This window comes from Polypterus senegalus, chromosome 13 (assembly GCF_016835505.1).
Source record: "Polypterus senegalus isolate Bchr_013 chromosome 13, ASM1683550v1, whole genome shotgun sequence".
Classification (NCBI taxonomy): Eukaryota; Metazoa; Chordata; class Cladistia; order Polypteriformes; family Polypteridae; genus Polypterus; species Polypterus senegalus.
This window is the reverse complement of record NC_053166.1, coordinates 16,786,904-16,807,046: the sequence shown is the minus strand read 5'-3', so window position 1 is coordinate 16,807,046 and position 20,143 is coordinate 16,786,904. Positions and strand designations below refer to the sequence as shown.

Genomic DNA, 20,143 nt, shown 5'->3' with positions numbered 1-20,143 from the left:
CTGCTATTTTCACATAAAGACGCGCTATAACAGAGGTTAACTCAGATCATGACGACGGTTCTACATCGGAGCAAGAATGCACCTTTGCCATTGCTGTACTTTGTATATGTACATGGGAAGCCCTGCACTCTACTTGTGACTTTACGCTGTAGGAAGTAAGTAAATAAATAAAGGTAAATAGGTAAATAACATTTGATCTGGCTCTTACATACTAAGTACAGTGACGGTAGCTTCAACCTGCAGCTATAGACTCTTCAGTGCGTAAGCGACTCTACACGCTAGTGTTTAGATCTGGATGGTGTGTGTGTCCTCAAAAAAAGTCTGACTGCATTCTCGTACCATTGCTTGCATACTAAAGTGTCAGCAGGCTCGTTTCGTGGCATTACACATATTTTTTGAGCATGCCCTCTGCACTCTACTTATGACTTTATGCTGTAGGAAGTAAGTAAATAAATAAAGGTAAATAACTTTCGATCAGGCTCTTATATACAAAGGACGGTGTATGTAAGGACAGTGCATTTGCCCAAAACATTAACATTTATATGTTACTTACATAAGAGCCAGATCGAATGTTATTTACCTTGAGTTATTTACTTACTTATTCTGTTATATTTGTACCTTTTGTGAAAGTGTTTATTTGATATTTGGACTTCAGACTTCACACATTATACACTTCATGTATACATTTTGTCAATTATTACTAAAACATGAAAAAGGTTTCTGTTTTAACAATGTGTTTACATAGATCGCTGTAGACATGGAACACACATGAAATGCAAGTGTTCCAAATAACGATATAGTATTTATAAAAGGTGTCATTTTGCTTGACTTCTCACTCTATAGAACTCTAAGCAACTGACAGGCAGGTAAACAGACTTGAGCTGAGAAAATTGTGCGGTGAGGGGGATGTGATAGCAGGCTGCTTGCTGCTTATCAACACATTTAAAGGACAAAAGACGCTGACGGAGAGGTGCGAAGCGATTTAAGGTGGGACGGATCTATGAGTTTTTTCGTAGGCTCTGGTAATTCTAGTGTTAACAATGTAAAGAAAATGTGTGTGCTGCTTTGTTAGATTTCAAGGGCACTGCCTTTTTGGGGTGTTTTGTTTTAGTGTTAATAATAATAATAACAATATGTTTTATTTATATAGCACCATTCCTGTAGAATTGTCAGATAAAGAGCCAGTTGTGCACAGCCACTGATGGGCAGAATATTCTAAAAAAGTATGTAGACACTGAATACTGAATATACAGTCCTTAATGTAGTCAGATTTTTATTCTGATTGAATACTTCAAATGTTCACTTTATTTTGAATACTTCTCAAATACTTTTCAGACTTGATATATAGCCTAGTTCACAAAAATGGTATAACAAGTTAAACATATATAAATTAAAATGGTGAACTTGGTGCTCAATGCACCTCAGTCTCACAAGATGAATATGTGAAAAAATAAATAAATAAAATAAAGACTGTAGCTCAGGGTGCACTTTAGCCCTTTCAAATGGTTTCATATTGTTGGGTTCTCTACGCTTAACTAACCTGCCAGCTAAACACTTATATTAATGACATGAGTGGTCACTTGTGATTTTGTCTGTCTGTGATGAGTGCCTGTAAAAGATGCCACAGTCTGAAGCCTGACTAACAGATAAGCGGGTAGAGGTTAAAATTGGAGATATCAGATGTGAGGTGGGGTCTCTCTGTGACACCCCCGTGACAAAACAACTAGTAATTAGTTAAAATCAAAAACTGAAATAGATAAATGGAAAATTAAGGAAAGAAATACGAGAACAGTTTTAAAGTATCTGCTTGGATGTTCATCACATGCCATTATGATTGTAACAGCACTCAGGGCACCTTCTTCATGCAGCACATGTATGTCAGTTTGTTCCTCCAAGAGAAAGGAATTCCTGTGATCCGAGAGCAGATGCTGTATGACACGTATAATATATGGAAGCTCTGACAGTAAAGCAAATTTATCCCAAAATATTCAGCAACTAAAGAATCGGGTGGTGGTAGGACACACTGTGGTCATCACTTGAGAATAATTAAATGGTGCCTGACAGATTCCTTGAGGAGTGGAATATGCTCAGTCGCCCATGAAAATGTTCATAACAACTGTTATCATGCCGTAAAGTTATCAAACTTGGAGATTTAGGCTCCTAATATTAGTCTGTGAATTGTGTAAGACAGCATGCTCATTTGGAGCTCTAAGTCACTTTGAATTTCTCAAGTGATGTGGAAAACCTCTGGTATTTAGAGGTTAATAAAATTAAGTAGTGCTGTGAAGAATCTGGAGTTGTGCCATTAATCATCATCTTAAAAGATCCCTCCTGTCAAAACAACATCTGGCAGATACTCACCTAGAGTGAACTTCTAGAAGTAGCTACATGTAGGCCTCAGATAAGTGAACTTTGGCGACTATTAAAGCTCAATTAGAAGTCTAACGCTCAAATCTTAGAATCAGTCAGCAAATTAAATACAAGGACATTACCTGGATAGTGAAGATAGAAAATTTGAAAAAATCTTTCTTGGTCTACCAATTTGGAGCCCCCTTTAATACTTTGGGACCTCAAATAGAAAACATTATGGGTAAACAAGCATAAGAACACACCATCTGTGGACCGAAGGCTCAGTCAAGGCCATCTGTCATATAATTGGATATTGAAGATCTGTGAGGACCAAGTCACAAACTATATTACATTTGAGAGCCTGGTTTTTGGGACAATATCTGCGAATGTGGAATCAAACAAATTGAAATTCGTCAAATAAAACAAAAACAAAACAAGGTTATATATAGTGCCTATCATCTGTCGCTCTCTATTATATAGTGCACCTCATATCTATCTATCTATCTATATCTATCTATCTATCTATCTGTCTTAAAGTGCCTTTCATCTCTCTCTCTGGACCTCATATTTATCTATCTATCTGTCTTATAGTGCCTTTCATCTGCATCTCTATTATATAGTGCACCTCATATCTATCTATCTTATAGTGCCTATAATTTCTCTCTCATTCTATCATAGAGTGCACCTCATATCTATCTATCTATTTATCTATCTATCTATCTTATAGTGCCTATCATCTCTCTCTCTCTGTTATAGAGTGCACCTCATATCTATCAATCTATCTATCTGTGTTTTATTTATATAGACATACAAACACACATATGTGTACATTCAGCACACACATACACTGGCATACATTCAGAGACATGTAAAGACAGGGAAGGAGAATTAGATAAACCAAATTAAAGCGAATGCAGAGGTCAGCCTATTAGTTACAAATCACAGGGAAAAAAAGCTTTTATTCCTTAATCAGAATTAGCTGCGACATTCTTCTTTTGAAACAATGTTGCATGTGAAGTAGAACAAGCGCCTCTTTAACTGCTAAATTATATAATGGATGCCTTTTAGACAGCACAGCATCTCTTTGATTAAACAGTCAAGAAATGGCATCTAGACAGCAGAAAAGGAAAATGTCAACAGTTTACTTTTCACTGTCTTTGAAGTAAAAATATTGTTTTAACAAAACGACAAATGTTACGCTTCAGCACAAAGCATTATAATTTGCCACATGCCAACACATTTCAGAAATGGTTACTTTGTAGTGAGCATTGTTAATTTTTTTCCAAGGATTATGAATTATTCAATACTCGAAAGTCATAAAAAGTGTTAATCAGTTGCTGAGATAATAATCACTGTGTTTATGATGAATCTTGTTTGCTGGAAAAAAAATCTTCTTTTGCTTTTATTCCAGCACTTCACAAGTGCATCTGTGTGGTCTTGCTTGCTTTTGAATATTTAACGAAAGAAAATCCTCTCAGAATGATAAAGGCACCAACAGACGGTAATAACACGATCACGCGTCGAAACACAGCACAGAAACTGTTCCATCACTTTGGGAAAGCCATGTAGTGTACCATTATGGAAGACAAGATAAAGCCCAAGAGTCGTATAGAAAAACATGAAGAAAACGCGTCCATAGTGGCCCGGTGTAAGAGCTAAAAACAGCAGAGTTCAAATCAATTTAAACTAGCTTTTTGTTCCGGGATGTTCTCCTTCAATTCACTTCGCTTCTCGACATCAGTATGGAGTTGTCAACATTTACAAGAACTTTAGAAAAAAGTAAAATTAGATTATGCTGCTCTCCTTCCACAAACTTTACGTCAGGAATGAAACCTTTCAGGATGTGAGCAACAAAGCAGACCATCGACTGACCACTTTTTATTTGACATAGATTCGAGTAAATTATTACATTTTTGTTTATTAAAATAGTTTTTGTAACAATGAGTTGTATTCAAAAGTAATAGCGATAAAAGAATGCCATTCCATTTGTTATTTAAAGGCGACATTAAATGCGTGCCTTTTAACAGCACTTTACAATGGCGTTAAAAACGGAGCACAAAGAGGCTTGTGGGGGCTCGGTGGCTTTCATATATAGCAGACTGCAATTCAAGGGACGTGAAATGGGCATCGAATGATGTGTGTTACTGGTGAAGGGTCTGTGACTAACTGGTGTTTATCTTTCTTAAACATAACATTTGTTAAAGTATATCTAGGGCTCAATAATTGAAAAATACTACCATAAATAAAATTAATATCAATATTAACCTATAAAGGAGAAAAGGAATTGAAGTGATAAATAAAGTGAGTTCCCCATCTAGCTATTAATATTAGTTAAAACACAATAATTCATTAAAATTATATAAATAATAAAGAACTTGGAAAGGAGCTGATTTATTGTATAAAGAAAATACAAATGGTATATGATGGGCACGAATATCAGGGGCTTACCGCGATTGTTAGTGTATGTCTGGGACTCAAAGATCAGGGGCTGGGCGCCAGAGATCGGGGGGGCTTAAGCCTCTTAAGCTCACCACCTGTCGATTCCACTTCCCATTTTTAAACCTGCCGAGTGTTTATATCAGTTAGGGCAGCTGCGCCTTTCCCGTGTTATTAATTAGTTTAAATACCAGTTGGCTGCCGGTTGATAACGTCGGTTCTTTTCTATAATAATTTGCAGAAAATTGTGTTCAATCCACTCAGTCTTATTTACTCTTACATCATTTCATCATCAACCCCTTCAATTTATTTCCAATCAAGTAACGGTTTTTTGTTTTGTGCCCTGTTAGTTAACCTACCTGAAGCAGTCAGCTGTTTGCGCGCGCGTGCGTGCGATCTACCCAGCGTTTCACTCGCTTGCTTTGCGTAAGAGAAGAACATCTATACCATCTACACATTGAAACAACAAGTCTCAAGGTAAAACTGAAACAGTAAAGTCATTCCTAGTTCAGGTCTCACAGAACGTTGATCCAATTTAAGATGGACGAGTTAGCAAATTCGCCATTACTTTTCAACCGGACAATTTAGACATTTCAAACCTTCGCACAGAGCGGTCTGTTCAAGATATCTGAACGAAACTTGAACTGGTTCGACAAATGTCTCTGAACAATAAGTCTGCCACATCGCAACACAGTTGGCCCACAGGGGAGGTCGAGTTGTTTCACGCGGAAGGCCAACCAGACAAGAGATATACGGGCTTTCGCAAAAGGTGCTTCCCGCATTTTAAACGAACGCACCAGAAATGTAAAATATTCTTTACTTGGATAATAAGGGAACTTTAATAAAAAAAAAAAAGAATGAAGTTTGCCTTGCTATCGAATATGTACCGAGTATTGTGTAATTTCACTGGTATTAGAGTTGAACAGAAATATTCTGGTTATCATGGCATCCCAAGAATTAAATTCTGTAATTACAAGATTAAATGGAGTGAAATTGGAGGCCCCACCAGGGCTGTCTGAGACCTCCTGAGTTGGCGAGTATCTGTTGGCCTGCTTTGCATATCTTTATCCATTTTCTGTCAGTTCAGGAAAAACCAAATAAGCAAATTCATTATAACTACAGCACAATAAGTCTGTTGAATTAGAAGTAGTAGCTGGTTACTAATTAAGAGAGTGGCTGGAATGAAAACCAGCAGGCAACGGTATGCCCTCCATGATTTGATTTGACACCCCTAATATACACCAATCTCCATCTGGACTTTATGGTGTTATGTATTCTGTGCATGTTTCAATACTACTGTTATGATGGCAACTACAGCAACGTGCATTACATCACTAGCAGGGTAGTCGGTTGAAAATGATCCGATGTTCTCTTCAAATTGCTAACCAACTAATAAGTTTTTCCTCTTTAGAGCAAAATGTTCTCTCCTTGATTCCCTACAAAAATAACTCAACTAATGCTGAAAGTCTAATTTACTATAGTTTCATACTTTTATTACACCTTTTTTATAAACAAGAAATTAACTAATACAGTGAATTCAGAAAGTATTAAAACTCCTTTACGTTCTGCACACTTTCTTGTGTTGTACATTTAATATTAATGGTAAATGATAAATATGACATTTTTGTCCATTAACTTACACTCAATAAAGTGAAAACATGAATTCAGAAAGGATTGCAAATCTATTAAAAGCCAAAAATTGACACCCGACATTCATAGAAGTTTTGAGAACCTTAAGTCAGTGCTTTGTAGAAGCTCCTTTAACAGCATTTCCAGCTTAAGTAAGACTCTACTAGCTTTGAACACCAACCCTCTCGAGCTCCAGTGTCTGTAAACTGCCATCTTCACGTCTCTCCACACGTTTTATAGGGTCTAAGTCTGGACTTTGGCTTGGCCACCTAAGGACATTCAGAGACTTGTCCCAAAGCTCCACCAGCATTGTCTTGGCTGTATGCTTTTGGTCATCGTTGTGCTGAATGGTGAATCACTGACACAGTTTGAATTGGTGTGCACTTTGGAGCAGGTTGTTTTCAAGGACCTCTCTCTGTATTTGGTTGCATTGATCCCTTCCCTCAATTCTGACCAGTCTCCCACTCCCTGTCGCTGAGAAGCACACCCACTGTATGATGCTGCCACGACCATGCTTGGCCATAGGGACAAAATTAGGCAGGTAATAAGCAGTGTCTGGTCTTCAAAAGACATAGTTCTTGAAATTCTGCCCAAGGAGTTCCATTTTTGTCTCATCAGACCAGACAATCTCCTTCCTCGTGCTCTCTGAGTGTTTTAAACTGTCACATACCTTTTACTCAATAAGGGCTTCCATCAGGCCATTTTGCTATCAATGCTTTACTGATGATTGATAGAGTGCTGCTGAGATGTTCATCCTTCTGAAATAACTTCTGAAGTCCTGTTTGAGTGACCATTAGGTTCTTGGTCACCTCCCTGGCCAGGCCCTTTATACCTGGTTACTCAGTCAGGTTGGACAGCCAACTCTAGGAAGAGCCCTTGTAGTTCCAAACTTATTCCATTTTACAATTTTTGAGGCCACTGTGCTCCTGGGAACACTCAAAGAAATGGTTTTGGAATGGTTTAGTTTAGAAATGGTTTTATTTCCTTACCCTGGTCTAGGATGCCTCACCACAATTTGTTCACAGAAGTCTACATGGAGTCCCTTGAACTTCACGGCTTGTTTTTTTTCCTGACAGGCAGTGTGAATTGGGCTACCCTCTATACACAGGAACATGCTTACTAAATGATGTCCAGGCAATTCTTTTTGCCACAGGTGGACTCTGATCAAGTTCTGGACATATCAGCTTTTGATTTTTAATATATTTCCAAAATGTTGGCAATCGGAAGGTTGCCGGTTCGATTCCCGTAAATGCCAAAAGGGACTCTGCTCTGTTGGGTCCTAGAGCAATGCCCTTAACCCGCAATTGCTGAGTGCTTTGAGTAGTGAGAAAAGTGCTATATAAATGCAAACAATTATTATTATTAAAATTTAAATGAAAATATTTTTTCACTGTCATGATGGTGTATTGAGTGCACACTGGTTTGCAAATATACAGTAGATAGACAGAACATTATTTGTTATCAGGGGGGAATTTGGCATTTTATGGAGGCTCTTTAGATAGATAGATAGATAGATAGATAGATAGATAGATAGATAGATAGATAGATAGATAGATAGATAGATAGATAGATAGATAGATATGAAAGGCACTATATAAAAGATAGATAGATAGATAGATAGATAGATAGATAGATACACTATGGTCTGAAGACACATCAGAATGACTAAAAAGCCAGAAATTTAGAAAGAAAGAAAACTTCTGACATGGCAGTCCCAGTCCCATGGCGCTGCACCGGTGTATTGCTGTTGGTATAAAGGACACCCAGTTACATTTCGTGACGCACTTTTAATGAATGATTTGTTGTCTGAAAATCCTCAGTGTTGGTGTGTCAGAGAGAGGATGTGCAGATTGTTCATAATTACACTCAGTTTTACTTTATTCTCTTCTTTGATACTACGTCCAGATTATGTCCCAAATCTGGTGGGCCTCTCTTGAATTGATGTTACCAATCCAGCATACCACAGCATAGAAAATCACACTGGCCATCACAGAGTTGTAGAAGGTGTGATTAAAGGAACACAGTCTTCTAAAGAAAAACAGCCTGCTCTGTCCATTCTTAGATAGTTCATCTGTTTCTGCCAGGCAGTTCATTATTCCATAGATATGAAAGACACTATAAAGTAGATAGATAGATAGATAGATAGATAGATAGATAGATAGATAGATAGATAGATAGATAGATAGATAGATAGATAGATAGATAGATACATATGAAAGGCATTATATAACAGATAAATAGATGGACATGAAAGGAGCTAAAAAATCGACTGATAGATATAGCATTATATCATAGTTATGTATAAAGGCATTAATATCAGATATGAAACGTATACAATATCTATATGTAGATAGGAAAGGTACCATATTATATAATAGTGTATAACAAAGTGGTCAAATTTTAGGAACTATATTAAATATTAAGTGTTATGAACGGTGCTGCATTTAGTTTATGTCATACTTAATTGACAGCAGCTAGGCTCTGGCCCCCTGTGACACAAGCACAACAAAAAATGGTTTCTGCCGATGGCTAAAGTGATAAGGTGGTCAGGCCTCAGGTTGGAGTTCTGTCCGGCAGGTTGCTTATACCCAACCTGGTTGGTAGTGCTTACCTCTGATGATCCCGGAAGAAGAACCCACGACCTGCATAATAATAATAATAATAATAATAATAATTCTTTTGATTTATTAAGTGCTTTTCTCACTACTCAAAGCTCTTTTTCAGTGAGTGGGGAGCCAGTTCAAGCACCACTAATTTGCAGCATCCACCTGGATGATGTGACGGCAGCCATTTTTGTGCCAGTACGTTTACCACACATAAATTGTTAGATGGTGAAGGGGTGAAAGATAATTAGACATTCAGAGACAAGGGATGATTAAGGGGCCAGAATGACTTGGTTGTGATGGGCAATTTAGCCTGGACATCTGGATATACCCTGCACCTTATGAAGGATGGCCAGGGATCTTTTATGAGCACAGAGCATCAGGACCTCGGCTTTTCATCTCATCCGAAGGGTGGCACCATTTTTACTGCACAGTGTCCCCGTCACTGCACTGGGGCATTGGCATCCACACACAGACCAGAGGGTAAGTCATCCCTGCTGCCCTCACCAGCACCTCTTCCAGCATCAACCCAAGATAGATAGATAGATAGATAGATAGATATGAAAGGCATTATAAAACAGATAGATAGTACTTTATCTGTCCTCAAGGGGAAATTAAAAATGTATAGAAGTTCAAGAGAGAGACAGCAACATAACAAGTTTATTCGTTTAAAATTAAATCTACAGCACCATAAAGTGGGCCAAAAGTAAAGGGGGTCTGACTACTAGAATAATAAACATTTCCCCTGAAGTGACAATCCTTGAGTCTGAGGATTGTATAAAGATGAAGCTTGGAAACGTAAAAAGTTACGACTGCGTTGGCTTTTTCTGTGAAAGTCTGGTACAAAATGACGGCAAAAGCCACTGCACATGTCACACACCCTCTTTTTTCACAGCTTAAATAAACTTAAGCGCAGCACAGCTAAGATATCAGCTTCACACTACTTCTCTCACACTTTTTTCTTCAGAAATCTTATCCGCATTTCTGAAAGCATCTGTGTTGGTTTCAGAAAGTGTTTACCGCAGCAGGGGCATTGCTCATAGCCATATGTATATGTGATGCCGAGACACAGCAAACTCATGGTGCACAGTCAGAAAAAACAAGCGTACTTCTTTCCTCTAATGTATGATTACAACTTTCTTTGTTCACAACATCAGCCATCTTTGTGGCCAACTGTACAGAGAGGCATTCAGCATATAAGGAGCCTGGAATGGCCCATATGTCAGTGACAAGAGGAAGGCGATGCCCCGCTGTGCACATTTTAGTAACCAATGAATAAACAACACACAAATGCTTAGTTTTTACCGTGCCTTTTTTTATTCAATCACATAAAAACCCTTTGATAGACATTTTACAAAACGACAGGTTTTCAAATGTCCTCTATGTGCCACTGCTTTATATTATGGTAATCTAAGTTTAATGGGGTTATCAGAAAGGCCTCTAGACAGTGCCTATAATTAGAGCACATCATGTGTTGAGGGCTGATGATAATTATTTGAAATTCAATTAATACCTCAATTAGTATGGAGTTGTTTCATCAATGCATTGTGACTTTTGTAATGCAGCTCTTTATTTGGGAAATGGGAAACACACCAACATAACCTCCGACAGTCCATAGAGCTTTCCTCAGACCCTGACATCTGCCACTGGCTTTAGCTGTGAATTTCATTTTCTGCTTTGTAAAACATTTCATTATGTGACCACAAGAGAACTTCCTGATAGATTAAACAGAATATTTTCTATATTTCCAGATTGGCAGCAATCAAAAACAAAAGACCAGTGAGGGTCAAACTACAGTGAGAACTTTCATGAAAAGGGCACAGAGAAGAAACGTGGTCTGGAATGTTCAAATCAGAAACCTGAAATTCTTAACAAAACAAAAGTCTTTTTTCTGTTTATCTGCAGAGAAGTCTTTTCCACATCCATCTACTTATATAATGAAACACTAAGGTCTGTGTGTTCAGTCCCTCTGAGCAATCCGATTGGTCGGTTTGGCTTTGGCAATGAGTGTGAGACATATGAGGCCTATTGAGAGAGTTGCCTTCAGAGTTGGAATGTAAACTCAAGACAGGAGGCGAGAAAGGCGCCTCAAAAATAACGACAGTGTCCGAGAAGCAGGCTTTACAGGAACGTGCTTGAGAAAGTAACCAGTGGTGAACAGACATTCAGAAACAGAAAAATGAAGAGGAAAAGCATTAAAAGTACATGTACAACAGAGCAAATCTTCTTTAATAATTAATTATTCTATTCTGTAATTAAATAATATTCAATTATTCTATTACCTATCTTCAACAGGTACTGTGCCTAGTATATACAGTATATAAAACAGAACGTCTGTCTGTCTGTATGTTCCTTATACACCCTTTGATCATTGTGATCCAAATTTTGTATAGTTGCTCTCTAGGACTATATGGACAAGATAGACTAATTTGGAAGCTAAAATATTGACCTTGGGGGTCCCAGTGTTTTTTATATTTTTTTCCTGTGTGTCTTTTCCAGTTCTTTTAGTTTTTTGGTTTTTAATACATTTTCAAACCTTTCTGGAAACATGGTATAACTTTGTGATTATGGGTTACTGAGTATACACTGATGGGCAAAAATGACCAAGTTGTACATTTAAAATGAAAGCTACATCCCAATAAAATGTTCAGAAAGTAAAAGGGTCTGAATAATCTTTGAACCCACTGTGTGTTAGACTGAATGCCAGTTCTCAGTCTAACCTTTCTGAATTGCCTAAAATAGACGGCCCAGAAAATATGTCAAATAACCTTGAGGGTAACACGCAAAACGGGGACCACGTCTGGAATTAAATACACTTTCCTGCAGCACGGAAGCAGCAGTGGTTTTAATTAGTGTGAAACTGTATTGCCGCATAAAGTAACATCTATGTAACTATTAAAGGAGCTATAAATGAAACACTGGCAAGTCCAGAAATATGCACTGCTCAAAAAAATGAAGGGAACACTTAATCTACACAGCCTGACACCAAGTCAGTGGGGTTTCAGGGATATCAGTCTGTCCAGTTTAGATTGTGAAGCAACTTCACCTGCTTTGGTGCAAATTAAAGTGACAAGAAGTGAAGTGGAGAGGCAACAGCAAGACACCTCCAATAAGGGAATGGTGGCCACAGAGAGTTGCTCTCTTCTTATTTGATTCTTCCCTATAGTTTTGCTTTTTCGTAATGTCCTTGTGACTACGGGTAGCATGAGACAGTAGCTGCAGCCGATTTAGGTTGCAGCTCCTCCAGGATGGCATATCACTACTTGCCGTCACAAGAAGGTTTGCTGTGTCTCCCAGCACAGAGCATGGAGGAGATACCAGGAGACAGGCCATTACACGAGGAAAGCTGCACTGGGCTGTATAAGGGCATCAACCTAGCAGGAGAAATGGTATCTACTCCTTTGTGTGAGGAGGAACAGGGGGAGCACAGCCAGAGTCCTACAAAATAAGCTCCAGTTGGCTACTGGTGTGCATATTTCTGACCAAGCTGTCACAAACAGACTCCATGACTTTGGCATGAGTGCCTGATATCCTCTCTGGAAATGCCATAGTGAACATTATACAGCCTGTAACATCACCCAGCATGACCGGTTTGGCGGTGGGTCAGTGAAGGTCTGGGGAAGCATATCCTTGGAGGGTTGCACTGATCTCCAAGTGCTAGGCAATGGTACCCTGACTGCTGTGAGATACCGGGATGAAATCCTCAGAGCCATTGTCACACCTTACACTGGTGCAGTGGGCCCTGGGTTCCTCCTGGTACAGGACAATGCCCAGGCTCATATGTACAGTTGTGCTTAAAAATTTGTGAACCCTTTAGAATTTTCTATATTTCTGCATAAATATGACCTAAAACATCATCAGATTTTCACTCAAGTCCTAAAAGTAGATAAAGAGAAACCAGTTAAACAAATGAGACAAAAATATTATACCTGGTCATTTATTTATTAAGGAAAATGATCGAATATTACATATCTGTGAGTGGCAAAAGTATGTGAACCTCATGGATGATCAGTTAGTTTGAAGGTGAAATTCGAGTCCGGTGTTTTCAATCAATGGGATGCCAATCAGGTGTGAGTGGGCACCCTGTGTTATTTAAAGAACAGGATCTATCAAAGTCTGCTCTTCACAACACATGTCTGTGGATGTGTATCATGGCACGAACAAAGGAGATTTCTGAGGACCTCAGATAAAGAGTTGTTGATGCTCATCAGGCTGGAAAAGGATACAAAACCATCTCTAAAGAGTTTGGACTCCACCAATCCACAGTCAGACAGATTGTGTACAAATAGAGGAAATTCAAGACCATTGTTACCCTCCCCAGGAGTGGTTGACCAACAAAGATAACTCCAAGAGCAAGGTGTGTAATAGTCGGCGAGGTCACAAAGGACCCCAACTGAAGGCCTCTCTCACATTGGCTAATGTTCATGTTCATGAGTGCACCATCAGGAGAGCACTGAACAACAATGGTGTGCATGTCAGGGTGGCAAGGAGAAAGCCACTGCTCTTCAAAAAAACATTGCTGCTCGTCTGCAGTTTGCTAAAGATCATGTGGACAAACCAGAAGGCTATTGGAAGAATGTTTGGTGGACAGATGAGACCAAAATAGAACTTTTTGGTTTAAATGAAAAGCGTTATGTTTGGAGAAAGGAAAACACTGCATTCCAACATAAGAACCTTATCCCATCTGTGAAACATGGTGGTGGTAGTATCATGGTGTGGGCCTGTTGTGCTGCATCTAGGCCAGGATGGCTTGCCTTCATTGATGGAACAATGAATTTTGAATTATATCACAGAATTCTAAAGAAAAATGTCAGGACATCTGTCCATGAACTGAATCTCAAGAGAAGGTGGGTCACGCAGCAAGACAAAGACCCTAAGCACACAAGTCGTTCTACCAAAGAATGGCTAAAGAAGAATAAAGTGAATGTTTTGGAATGGCCAAGTCATAGTCCTGACCTTAATCCAATTGAAATGTTGTGGAAGGACCTGAAGCAAGCAGTTCATGTGAGAAAACCCACCAACATGCCAGAGTTGAAGCTGTTCTGTACGGAGGAATGGGCTAAAATTCCTCCAAGCCGGTGGGCAGGAATGATCAGAAGTTACCAGAAACGTTTAGTTGTAAAGGGGGGTCACACCAGATACAGAAAGCAAAGGTTCACATACTTTGGCCACTCACAAATATGTAGTATTCGATCATTTTCCTTAATAAATAAATTACCAAGTATAATATTTTTGTCTCATTTGTTTAACTGGTTTCTCTTAATCTATTTTTAGGACTTGAGTGAAAATCTGATGATATTTTTGGTCATATTTATGCAGAAATATAGAAAATTCTAAAGGGTTCACAAACTTTCAAGCACAACCGTAGGCAATTCCTGGATGTTAAAGTCATTGATGTTTTTGACTGGCCTGCACAAACCATCCACCAGCTCTCCTCTTGTAATGTCCTCTCTCCTGGTATCTCCTCCATGCTCCTGAGACTGTGCTGGGAGACAGCAAACTTTCTTATGATGGCGCATATGGATGTGCCATCCTAGAGGAGCTGGACTACCTGTGCAACCTGAATCAACTTCAATTACCAGTAGTGACAAGGACACTAGCAAAATGCAAAACTAGAGAAGAATCAGTCAGGAAGAATAAGGAAAGAGCAAATGTCTGTGGCCACCACCTGAAAAACCCATTCCCATTTTGGCGGGTGTCTTGCTGTTGCCTCTCCAGGTCACCTGTTGTTACTTTCATTTGCACCAAAGCAGGTGAAGTTGATTCACAATTGCTTATGCTTCCTGGAAACTGGACAGACTGATATCCCTCAAGCTTAACTGACTTAGACTGGTATGGTTAAGCGTTCCCTTAAGTTTTCTGAATAGTATATTTCCACAATAAATCCCAGTAAACCCTACTTCTCCTGGGCTGCCAGTCCCAAAGTTACATGTGTTTAATACCTCTTGTGGTCAGTGGAGGACTTCTGTGCACACATAATTCAAGTACCCTCAAAACGAAACTAATAATAGCATCATTTCAGCTTTTATCACAACACTGTAGGAATGAAGTGCCCTTGTGCTAAGCTGCACATAAAGGAAGACACGTCCTCCCCACCTTCACTACAAAATACTTATTACATACAGTATAACATATTTAGTCAATAAGAGCTGAATCACAGGGCTTTGAGATGTTCCTACTGGAATGAGGCGCAGTCTATCAAAGCTCATGCAGAGGGTGGCAGCATGAGATCTATTATACCATCTCTCAAAGCATTAAGCGTTAGGCATTATTTTAGTGGTGTGAAACTGGAATATGTCTACAACATGGGGAGAAAGTACATCAAGATAGCATCTGTGCGCTATAATTACGCTACAGGCAATTGAAGTAACATCCTGGAGCATCACATATCTGGACTACATCTGAAATAATATCATCTTATTTAAAATTGACTTTCTAAATTCAATAATTAATCTTTTTTTATTTTTATTTTTGCCTGGAAATGATTTTGGAATGCTGTTTAAATTCCTCCTTAGAACATATAATTGACATTAATGTAAAGTTACAGTTTCTAGAAACAGATACCCAAGGTGCCAAGCCAGCTTAGGAGAGTTGTGAAATGCTCACTTTAAGTGGGTGTAGCTGTTGCTGTAGACATTTAAGTGCTGGCACAAATAGCTGAAGGATGTGGATTCAAACTGTAACCAGGTCTGTGTGTTTCTAAAGTATGGCACTAAAACACCACAAGCAAAAAGGTGATGGGGTCTTCGTGACTAGAATGAAAGCCAATGACTGATTCAGTTCTCTGCAGACCCTGTGGTATGCAGCAGATTTTATTCCAATCCATTAGTATCAGTCACTTCATATCTACAGCATGAACACTCTCATTGCAATCACTTAAACAGAGTGTTACTTAAAAACACACAAACAATCCTGTCCACCTTAGTTTCTCCATAATAACATCAGCTTGAGATGTAAAAGTCTCTAAAGTCCTACTCTCCACTACACTGCTTGATCATTTATTCCATTTGTGGTTCTTTGCGTGAAGAAAAACTTTCTAACATTTGTGTGAAATCTGCCACAAATTTCCATCCATGTCCCCATGTTCTTGGTGGAGAATCTCTCTCTCTCTATATATAGACAAGCTAAAATACCCAGCGTTGCCCAGGAAGAAAATCAAGTGTTTTTTTTTTATTTGATTGAGAAAAATATAATCAAAAAAACACACAACTTTAAAAATAAAAATAAATTAACGAACAATGAAGACTCACTAATGTGCTTGTCTTGCAGTCTTGTATGTATGTTATTATGCAGTTGATGTGCGGAACTGGAAAACTCTAATTTCAAAAGTAACAGGCAGGTGCGGTGGTTGTCAAACATCAAGAATGCTGGCAGTCACCTCCAGTTCACCTTCTGGTGGTTGTTCCGAGTGTCAACTAGATGATAACATGCATACAAGACCTTAAGATCAAATACCCAGAAGGGGGTGAATTTACCCTACAGTATGTTTAGTTGACCAATGAGAAGCATGTGTACCAAATTTCATGAAAACCGCTCCAGCCATTCGGACAAGATGCTGGAACATACATACATACACACACAGATACATTGACTTTTATATAAAGTATATAGATGACAAAACGTCTGGCATCTGACATTCGTTACTGCGTGTAATGTTGTCTGGTGTCCACAAGAGGGTGGGATTGTCCAATGAACAAGGGCAACGAGTAGCACAAAGAAAGAGGGATGTACGGGCTAGAATGGCTGATGAAAATGGCAACAAGTAGCACAAGGAAAGAGGAACATAAGGGCTATAATATCCAATGAACAAGGGCAACAAGATGCACAATGAAAGAGGGACGCAAGAGCTAGAAGGCCTGCTGGAAAAACTTAAGACCAGAAGATCTGCCATCTTGAGACAGTTCAATTGGGAACTTCTGTCTGGAAATATGTTTCCACAATTATTGCATACTTTATTTGTCTTTATTTACCATACCATACCATATTTATTTGTTGAGTGCTTAAAAACACAGCATTACAACTGACCGAAGCGCTGTACAGTTACATTTAATTTAATTTCACTTCAATTATGCTGGATCACCAGGGTGGTGCCCCAATTCTTTATTGTGATCTGCCTGTTCTCTTACTATATAATAGTGCATTATTGTTGTAGAAAATACTTAGTAAATAAAAAGTCTTGAGTCATCATTAGAAATAAAACGCAAGGACGTCCTTTATTTACACCATTTGGTGCAGACGCACTATGTGACCAGCAAGTCTCTCCATAGCAAGTCTGCTTAGTCCTAAGAATGCAGCTGCTGCTATCACTTAAGGTCATTTACATAGAGTAGCTGGTAAACATTTCAATCCCACCAATGAGCACGCAAATAAAAGGTACATTTTAGCAATACAACCACCAAGCCATTAAATAACCAAATGAACATTGCTGATTAAGAAAGAAGGCACAGTTATGGGACACTCTCTGGAGGAAGTAGTAGAGGGCACAATGAAGACAGAAATGAGTGCCATTATGAACAACACTGCAGACCCCCTTTCTGACACACCAACAATGAGGACTTTCAGACAATAAATTAGTCAGCACAAGTGTGTCAGGAAACATAATGGAACTCTTAATGTAAGGGGGCTCTTTCTTACCTATAGCATCCATCCATCCATCCATTTTCTAACCCGCTGAATCCGAATACAGGGTCACGGGGGTCTGCAATACATCTTTATAATGCCTCAATGGGACTGGAAAGGCTTTCTTATTTTTAACCAAGTCAGAAGTTTTTATTCTTTTTAGTTTCCTTTACTTTTAGTTACTCTGGTGTGTATTTGTCCATCCATCCATCCATCCATCCATTCCGCTGTGTGTATTTGTTTCATTCATCCATTATCCAACCCACTATAGCTAACTACAGGGTCACAGGGGTCTGCTGGAGCCAATCCCCGCCAACACAGGGTGCAAGGCCCACCGCAGGGCACACAAATCCACACACCAAGGACAATTTAGGATTACCAATGCACCTAACCTGCATGTCTTTGGAGAACATGCAAACTCCACGCAGGGAGGACCCGGGAAGCGAACCCAGATCTCCTAACTGCGAGGCAGCAGTGCTACCCACTGTACCACCATGCCGCCCTATTTGTTTCATATAATATTAATTTATTGAGGAGAGTTTAGGAGTATGCGCTGATACCCACCACATGATAAATCAACTCAGGATCTCCAGATTAGGAACCAAGTGCAGCCATGCAACGGGTGACACCTCAGCACCACATTAATTCTGATGGAATGGAGTAGTGTGAGGTTTTTTATGGTGGCTAAAGTGCCAATTATGCCCCTGACCCCCATGTTTTTCCCTGCAGGTCTGGGGGCCTACTTGCAAAGATGGATGCAGATTAACGTCATACCCAGGACGAAGCGATTGCAGGTTAAGGGGCCCAACTTCAGCTGTTTACGGGATTTGAACAGGCAACCTTCTGATTACCAGTGCAGATCCCTACCTCAGAGATACCACTCTGCAATAATTTATTGAGCTTTTGTAAAAAGCCAAATTTCCCATTGTGGACAAAAAAAAATGTCTAGCTATTCCCCCTCTGGCATTAAATAACATCCAAAAGCCCCAAAATGGTTAATCATTAAAAGTCTTGTCTACACATTTGGTTTACAGAACAAACTCCTGTAGTACTAGAGTGTTGTACCGTGTTATGATTACCTCTTGTCTGAAGAAGGGGCCTGAGTTGCCTCGAAAGCTTGCATATTGTAATCTTTTTAGTTAGCCAATAAAAGGTGTCATTTTGCTTGGCTTTTAAGAACAAACTCCTTAAAGTGTTATCACAGAACAAACAATGTTAAATGTTATTTAAGATCTCATTTCCAAAGATAAAGTGTGCTGGTACAAATGAAGTCAGGATGTCCTCTTCTCTTCCCTTACAATGACATTTTTACAGATATATCTAAATATATATTTATACTTGGCATTTTCCCAAACAAAAAAGAGACTGCAGGTATTAAGATATTACCCCTGCCTGTCACAGTCTACCCACCCTCTGTTCACTCTCCTTCCAACTTAAAATTCAAGAGTCAAGATTTAATAACAGTATTGACACACACAAGTTATGAGATAAACGAATTTAACATCTTAACCTGAAGAGACTTCTTCACGCATCCAATGAATATGTCGAAGTGTGTTTGTGTTAAACCGGTTGTTTGATGGCTGTTGAGGAATGAGGACTGCTGTTTTCCCAATGTTGTGTATGTATGCCGATGTTTTACTTGTATGAGCTCATCAAATCAAATTCCACGCCACAGACATTATGGAAAAAAGTATTTACTTTATTATTCTTTTATATAGTGTGCATTATTAGCCTTTCTAAAGTATTCTGTGATAGTGTTCATTATGACAGAAGAAACATGTAATAAAGGCTGACAGACTGAGACAGACGCACTATCCTTCCTTTGACATACAAACATCTCTTAAAGTTCTTTATGAATTTCTCCACAAATTATATTTCTTCAGTTGGAGAGAACTGGATTCTGTAAAGCGTAGTACAGTAGGTGGAAATGTACACCTTCATTAAATTCTTTTGTACTGGGAAAATATGCAGATTCCTATCAGAAAAGCTCTTAGCTGTGTGTGATCAGTCACCTGCTGGCAAGATCAAAGTGAGACCAGCCACAGACAACACACATACAAAGCAGAGGTGGGCGTGAGATTAAATAAAGCGATTTGAAAAAGAAAGAAATTAACTCACCCTGCTGCTGTAGCGTAAGCACAATGTACTTATATTCGTGTGGCCTCTTAAGTAAAGCAGCAGAAACCTGATGAAAACAATTCAGCAATGACATTTGGCTGGCTCTGGAAGTGTCACCCACTGGAATCTGCAAAAGACCAGAAAGTAAGATAAAAGAATGACAACAGCACATAAAAGAGCAGAGATAAAGTCAAAAAAAAAAATGACAACAGCACACGAAAGACCAGAGAGAAACAAGAACAACAACATTACAGTGACCTCAAATCAGAGCCACAGATCAGGAACCCGTTGTCTTCTGAATTGCTAAATTTTCTTGCTGTAAGAATCTAATTAACCCCCGAAAGTAACCAGAGTATATTCTCCTATTGTCAAGGATGCCAACCTCTCCC

The 20,143-nt window shown here is 38.9% G+C and overlaps 1 protein-coding gene across 2 annotated transcripts in view; it reads right to left on the bottom strand.

Moving 5' to 3' along the window:
* Positions 1-20,143, bottom strand: part of LOC120542238 (teneurin-2-like) — a 1,685,504-nt gene that overhangs the window by 1,361,357 nt on the left and 304,004 nt on the right. For both annotated transcript variants that reach the window (XM_039774544.1, XM_039774546.1), the window contains exon 2: positions 19,755-19,881. The gene's annotated coding sequence lies outside the window, so the exon portion shown is untranslated. The remainder of the gene's footprint in view (positions 1-19,754; positions 19,882-20,143) is intronic.